The sequence below is a fragment of the Pteropus medius genome, unplaced genomic scaffold (assembly GCF_902729225.1).
Source record: "Pteropus medius unplaced genomic scaffold, Ma_sr-lr_union100, whole genome shotgun sequence".
Classification (NCBI taxonomy): Eukaryota; Metazoa; Chordata; class Mammalia; order Chiroptera; family Pteropodidae; genus Pteropus; species Pteropus medius.
In genome coordinates this window covers 1,391,136-1,399,469 of record NW_024345599.1, presented here as the reverse complement: position 1 = coordinate 1,399,469, position 8,334 = coordinate 1,391,136, and the positions used below count along the sequence as shown (strand labels likewise).

Genomic DNA, 8,334 nt, shown 5'->3' with positions numbered 1-8,334 from the left:
TGGTACTTAGTATGATCTGAGTACTTATAGGCATATAATAGCTTGAATATTAATCAAACATTAATAATTTTTCAATAAATTAAATTTTAACTAAATATTTAAAAGAATTTCATCCAAATTCAAAATAATTAACTCTTTTTAACCACTATTTGTCATCATTTACTAAATACATTTTAAATCCCCACACCTCAGTGGATTCTCAGAGGATATACCAGTTTATATTAATATATCTACCCAACAAATCAAGACTAATACTGAGTTGAGTGTCCTGGAGTTTTATTCAATTTAGCCCCTGCACTGAGTACATGGGAATATTCATGTGACATGGTAAGGAATGATACATCAAGCTGATCTTATATCCTCAAACTTTCTCTATCTCAGCTTCCCAAATAAGGGTAAATACAGTATCGACCTTTCTCACAAAATGTCACAATTGTCTCTCTTGAATTTGCCCTTCCTTCCTGACATCATTCTAGCTCAAGTTCCCACAAATCTATCTTATACTACTCAAATAGTTTCTTAAATGATGTTCTTTCTTGCCCCCATATTATATCTCTATAGGACACAATTGTTTTTTAAAGCATAAATCACACTGACTCTTGCTTAAAATACTTCAACGTATTTTCTTCACATTTAGGATAAACTTCACATCCTGATATTTACCAGAACCTACATAGCCATATATGATTTGGCCCTTGCCTGTCTCTCTATCCTTTTTACAAAACCTCAACTCACTTGGCTCAGTCACAGTGGGCTCCTTTCATGTCCTAGATCATGACAAGCTTTTCTCATCTCACGTACTTTCACACATGCTGTTTTCTCTGCATGGAATACCCATAGCCCAGTCCTCTTTCCTTGATAACAGACTGCTTTGTAGCAGGTCTCAGAAATATCACTTCCTCAGAATAACCTTTCTTGGTCAACCTATCTAAATTGGTAGCACAACTCCCATTATTACTCTCTTTCAGAGCCTGCTCATTTATCCTTTACAGTGCTTATTATAATTTGTAATTATGCATTTATTTTTGAATCAATTTTCTAAATATATTTCTCTCTAATTACATTTCAAGCTCCTCTAGAGCAAGAGTAGTACCTGTTCTATTCACTTTATACTCAGCTCCTAGAGCATTGCTGTTATATATTAGACATGGATAAATATGTATTAAGAATAAATAAATGAATAGCCACTGACATATTTTGAAATTTTACAATAGAAATTATTAGATGGTTGACAATAAAAGATGATCATGAATTATAGACAGGATTTCTAACCCCGTACCTTTTCATCTGGCAATTATAGTGAAAAATAATAACTAGAAAAGGCAAGGGCACAAAAGAAAATACCACCCGGGATATTCTGAGATGGTAAGAGTTAGTAGATTGTCCATAGATTGGCAATGGACTATCCCTCACAGTGTACTTATCCCTAAAAACCTAAGCTCTTGCATACAGCTTGGCTTCCAGAGGACATTTTACCTACTATGATGGATAAATGTATGGGTCTTCTTGACTGGACTAGGGGATGTCCAGATAGCTGGTAAAACATTATTTCTGGGTGTATCTATGAGTGTGTTTCTGGAAGAGATTAGCATTTGATTCAGTGGACTGAGTAAAGAGACCTGACGTCACCAATGTGGGCAGGCATCACATATATATAATCCTTTGAGGGTCTAGATAGAAAAAAAAAACTAAAAGGAAGAGTGAATTATCACTCTATTTTCTTGAGCTTGAATGTCTACCTTTTCCTGCTCTGACATTGGAGCTCCTGCTTCTCAGGACTTTGACTTCAGACTGGGAGTTATATCACAGCCTCCCCTGGTTTTTAGGCCCTGGGACTCAGACTAAATTATTCCACTGGCTCTTTCCTGTTCCTCCAGCTTGCAGATGGCATATTGTGGGATTTCTAGATCTCCATAACCACATAAGCCAATTCTTACAAGAAATCTCCTCATATATAAATATATATGGAGAGAGATATATATCCCTGACTAATACACCTACCTCTTGTTTTTTCACTTTTAGCCTATAAAGCGAACTTGTCTTTTCGCTTTTCCATATCCAGAACATCCAAATCAAAATGATCTAGGAAAGAGAAGTATAGTTATGCTGATAGTAAAGAAGAAAAGTATTGAATAGATTTAAGACTAAAGATCAGGAATATAGCTATATAAATTTAAGCTTACACTATAATGGGACAATTTTCATTTGGTGCTTTCATATGACTCTTTATATTGTCATTTCCTCTTTTTTTTCTTCTAGATTTGTCTTTTTTACAGTTGGGACCTCTTCACCTTTATCTTACTCATTGTGCCTAACCCAGTGCCTTACATATAATAGCACACAAAAAAAGCAGCTTTTGGGATCCTTCTCAACTCTTTGTTTCGGTCTCCTTACTTCCACTCCAGCCTCTACCATGTCCATGAGGAGGACCATAAAAACCTACAAGGTGTCTACCTCTGGCCCCTGGGCCTTCAGCAGCAACTCGTACTCAAGTGCTCCCAGCACTCATATTAGCACTTCCACCTTTTCCTGAGTGGGCAGTGGCTACTGGGCTGGCCTAGGCATCCACATGAATCTGAACACAGTTCTAGGAGGCAGGCTGGTGGTATGGGGAGTATCATAGCTGTCCAAGTGGACCAAAGCCTGCTGAGCCTCCTGAAGCTGGAAGTGGACCTCAACATCCTGGTGGTGGGCACCCAGGAGAAGGAACAGATTAACACCCTCAACAAGTTTGCCTCATTCATCAACAAGGTGTGGATTCTGGAGCATCATGACAAGATCCTGGAGACCAAGTGGAACCTCCTGCAGTAGTAGAAGATGACTGGCAACAACATGGACAGCATGTTCCAGAGCTACATCAACAACCTTCAGCAGCAGCTGGACATGCTGGTCCAGGAGAAACTGAGGCTGTAGTCAGAGTTTGGTAGCATGCAGGGGTTCGTGGAGGACTTGAAGAATAGATACGAGGATAAGATTAACAAGCACACAGACATGGAGAATTAATTTGTCCTTAAGAAGGATGTGGATGAAGCTTACATAAACAAAGTAGAGCTGGAGTTCCGCCTGGAAGGGCTGACCGATGAGATCGAGTTCTACATGCAGCTATATGAAGAGATCCATGAGCTGCAGGCCCAGATCTTTGACACATCCGTGGTGCTGTCTGTGGACAACAATCACTCCCTGGACCTGGATGGCATCATTGCCGAGGTCAAGGCCCTGTATGACGAGATCGCCAGCCACAGTCACATCAAGCCTGAGACCATGTACCAGATCAAATACGAAGAGCTGGAGACATCGGCTGGGAACACAGGGACAACCTTTGTTATATGAAGACTTAAATTTATGAGATGAACCAGAATATCAGCTGACTCTAGGCTGAGATCCAGACCCTCAAAGGCCAGCGGGCTTCCCTGGAGGCTGCCATCACTCATGCTGAGCAGTGTGGGAAGCTGGCCCTCAAAGATGCTCAGGTCAAGAAGGCTGAGCTGGAGGTTGCTCTGAGAACCACCAAGCAGGACATGCCCAGCAGCTGCGTGAATACCAGAAGCTCATGAATGTCAAGTTGGTCCTAGATATGGAGATTGCAACCTATAACAAACTGCTGGAGGGTGAGGAGAGTAGGTTGGAGTTTAAGATGCAAAACATGAGTACCAATACCAAGAACACCTGAGTGGCTAGTCAAGTGGACTGAGCCCAAACTATAGGAAACTCTCAAGCCCTGGACTCAACTACAGCCTGAGCTTCCAGTACAACTTTGGCTCTGGTGGGGACTCCAGCTCCTTCAGTTCTACCAACACCAGTTTCTTCAAGAATGTATTTGTGAAGATGATTGAGATTCATGATGGGAAGCTGGTGTCTGTGTCATTTGACTTCCTACCCAAGTAAACAGCTGCTGCGGTCCCTCCTGGCCTCTGAGCCTATGGAAAAGGAGCTGTGCAAGGGAACATCAGGCACAGGAGACCCAGTCCTAAGCCCAACCCTGGTGGCAGGGAGTCAACTGCCTGGGGGCCCACCTCTTATCCATGCTCCCAACTAAAAGCCAAGTCAAGTGTTTTTTTTCCTAAATAAAGTCTCAGCTAGCTCTGCCAAAACCAAAAAAAAAAAATAGCACACAAAAAAATACTTAAGTAAAAATGATGATAATCATCATCATCATCATTATCATCATCATCATCATCATCATCATCATCTATATCACAAAATTTTCACAAACTCTCCAGACTTTGCCTTCCTTACTTTTGCCTCTTGCACTTGGAACATCACTTAAAGTTGAGTATTCAATTCTACCAGTGTCACAGGACAGTCATCTCATTGATACCCAAAACATAGTAATCAATTGCCTTTGGATAGATAGAAACCCATCTCATGGGACAGATGGAACTTTTTCATGACTCTGTGAACTAAGATTGTCTACCTTTCAATATTATACTTAGCCTTAGGAAGAACTTAAAGACCCAAATAAGACAGGTCAGTGTAAAACCAAAGCTAATAGGTCAGTGCACAACCCAAGCTCTCATGTATTTCACCACCATCTTTTAGAATAGCTCTGTGAGGTATAACTTATAAGTTAAGTATCCCCTCCCCTTTGTCCCACTTGAAGTCCTCTCCTCCAAAAAAAAAACAAAAAACAAAAAAAACAACACACACAATGGAAGCCAGTTTTAGTTTTTTTAAAAAAAAGGTTTTATTATGTAGATCTAAAGCCTTCATCTATTTTTAAGGTATTTTCATTAAAACATCTGAGTAGTCATGATGCTAGCTGAATTGAGGGTAAATTTTTTTTATATAAAATTTTATAAAATTAATAAAAAATTTTTATAAAATTAATTTGTTTCCAACTACAGAAAGCAAGAGAAGGCAGGGTTTCTAAATGACCCTATTATAGAGAAGCACATTAATCAAGATATAAACATTGAGATGAAGTTAAATAAACTTTGTCTTCTCATTAGGACCATGAACTCCTTACAAGTTCTGTGCTTTATACATCTGTGTATTAACCAATCTATAAAAATATTCATAATACTTTGCCTATACTAAGCATTTAATATTTATTAGCTTATTTCTACATCCCTACCCTGGCAGCTGCTTCATGACGGTGCATACTGGACTATCCAGGAGATCAGAAGGGCTACAGTCAAATGGAGCTGATAAGAAAGGGCCAGCCCTAACATTCTAACAAACTGATAAAACTTCTCCTGGTGACCATGAACACTTGTTTGTGTAGAAGAACAAAATGAAGCTTATTGTGAAATGCAGAAGTTCTCCAAACAGGAATTCAAATCTGTCTGTGAAAAACCCATAATCAAGATGCAAAAGACAACTACATAGCCTAAATTAGGATATCTCTTCTCATCATGTTCTTAATTAATTTTCCTTCTAACCAAATACTCATTCAACTAATATTTACCAGGCATTTCCTTTATGGAAGGCACAAGGCCTGGTTGCGGGGAAGGAAATATGGGGTACAAAATATATAAAATGTAACTTATGCTCTCAGAAAATGTATAGTCTAATTGAGAAGATAAAGTATATATACAAATAACGATAATACAAAGTAAGAAGCAATCAGAACCATAAAACTATTTTAGATAAAATGCTAGCTAAGTTGAGAAATTATAAAGATTGGAGATAAGGAAGGCTTCCTAAAGAAGGTGATGTTTGAATTGGAACTGCAGTGATAAGTAGGTAGGTCCTAAATATCTGGAGATAAGGAGAAAGAGTGTTTTTATCACATATCACATTTCACTGTGCTGTTGCTTACCTATTGCTGCTATACCAATTTACCACAAATTTAGTGGTTTAAAACAACACAAATTTATCTTACAGTTCTAGAGGTCAGAAGACTGTAGTAGGACTGGGTCTCACTAGGCTAAAATCAAGGTATCAACGGGCCTGTGTTCCTTCTGTAGAATCTAGGAAAGAATCTGTTTCCTTTTCTATTTCAGCTTCTAGAGGCTACCCATACTCCAACCTTCTGGCCTTTCATCACCTAGTACTCACTCCGATATCCTGCATCATTCTTATAATCACTCTTGTAATTACCTCTAGGTCTAATTCAGGATAATCTCTCCATCTCAGAATCCTTAATTATATCACGTCTGCTAAGATCTTTTTACCATGTAAGGTAAAATATTCACACTCTCCTGGGATTAGGATGTAGACACCTGTGGGAGGCCATTATTCAGCCTACCACGAGTACTCAATTCAGTATTTGTTTATTGATTTTCATACCTTTAATACTTCACATTACAGCCTTGAATTTAGGAGTTTAGGATTTCTTTTTAGATTTGTTGATGTATAATTAACAAAATTGTAATATATTTAAAGTAGCAATATGATGATTTGATATATGTATACAGCGTGAAAGATTCCCACTGAATTAATTAACACAACAGTTACCTCCCATATGTACCTTTTTTTTTTTTTTGAGGACACAAGTTTTAAACTCTTAGCAAATTTCAATTATACAATACAGTGTTTTCAGCTATAGTCACTGTGTTATACATTAGATCCTCAGATCTTCTTCATCTTATAACTGAAAGTTCATACCCTTTTACCAGCATTGTCCTATTTTCCGCACCCTCAGACACTGGCAGCCATCATTCTATTTTCTGTTTCTATGCGTTCAACTTTTTTTGTTTTTTTTCGATTCCACATATAAGTGATAACATGCAATATTTTTCTTTGTTTGGCTTGTTTCACTTAGCATAATGCCCAGATTCATCCATGTTGTTGCTAATGGCAGGATTTTCTTCTTTTTAAGGTTGGACAACAGTTTATTGTATATATACACCACTTTTTCTTTATCCATTTTTCTGTCAGCAAACACTTAGGTTGCTTCTATACCTTGGTTATTGTAAATAAGGCTGCAATAAACATAGGAGTACAGATAACTCTTTGGGATAGTGATTCTGTTTCCTTTGGATATATACCCAGAAGTGGGATTGATGCTGGGTCATAAGATAGTTTTATTTTTAATCTCTTGAGGAACTTTCATAATGTTTTCCATAGTAGCTATATCAGTTTATGGTCCCACCAACACTATTAAAGGGTGCCCCTTCCTCTAAATCCTCACCAGCATTTGTCTCTTTTTTATTTTCTGACAACCTAACAGGTATGCAATGTGAGATAATATCTCATTTATAGTTTGATTTTTATTTCCCTGATAATTAATAATGCTGAACATCTATTCACGAGCCTGTTGGCCATTTATATGTCTTCTTTGGGAAAATATCTATTCAAGTCCTTCGTCCATTTTTTAATTACATTTATTTGTTCGTTTACCATTGAGTTGCATGGGTTGCCCATATATTCGGGATATTAACCACTTATCAGATATATTATTTGCAAATATTTTCTCCCATTTCATTCTCCCCTGTAAGGTTTCTCCTCAAAAATCTGATTGTCATATGAGAGTTCCCTTGTACATAACAAGTTGATTTTCTCTTGAAGCTTTTAAGATTGTCTTTTATTTTTGACATTTTAATTATAATGTGTCTTTGTATGGATCTCTTTAGATTCATCTTGTTTGCTATTTTTTAAGCTTTTTGGATCTGGATGTTTGTGTCTTTCCCAGGCTTGGGGAAGTTTTCAGTCATTATTTTATTATTATTACTACTACTACTACTACTACTACTACTACTACTACTACTACTTTTTAATAAGCTTTCTGCCTTCACTCTCTTCTCCTTCTGGGACCACCATAATATGTATATAAGTCAGTTTGATAGTATTCCATAAGTCCCTTAAGCTATTCACACTCTTTTTAATTCTTTTTGTTCTTCTGATTAGATGAATTCCACTGCCTTGACTTTGAGTTTGTTGATCCTTTCCTTCACTTTATCTAGTGTGCTGATGAACCCATCCATTGATTTTTTTAGGTCAGCATTATGATTACTCTTTAGTACTTTTTATATTTTCTATCTCTTTGTTGAAAATTTCATTTTGTTCATGCATTGTTCTCCCAGCCTCAGCAAACATCTTTATGACCGTTATTTTGTACTCTCTATCAGGTAAATTACTGATCTCTGTTTTGTTAAGATCAGTATATTTCTTGTTCATTTTTTTGGAACACATTCTCTTGTTTCTTCATTTTTCTTGACTCTATATGTTGGTTTCTACACATTAGATAAAATAGCCCCTTCTAATCCTCACAAGTCTCATGTAGGAGATGGACCCTCATATTTGGCCCATACTCCTGGTTGCCTCTCAAAACTTTGTGACTGCCCAAGCCTCCATCTTTGTTCTTAGTGGCTTTCAGTAGTTGAGGGTGTGCTAAGACCTGTCTGTGTTCCAAAGGGGAAGATTGCAGTAAGCACCTAGATGCAGACTGAT

The 8,334-nt window shown here is 37.5% G+C and overlaps 1 pseudogene; it reads left to right on the top strand.

Moving 5' to 3' along the window:
• The first annotated feature begins 2,401 nt into the window (after positions 1-2,401).
• Positions 2,402-3,885, top strand: LOC120611582 (keratin, type II cytoskeletal 8-like; annotated as a pseudogene).
• Positions 3,886-8,334: the final 4,449 nt, after the last annotated feature.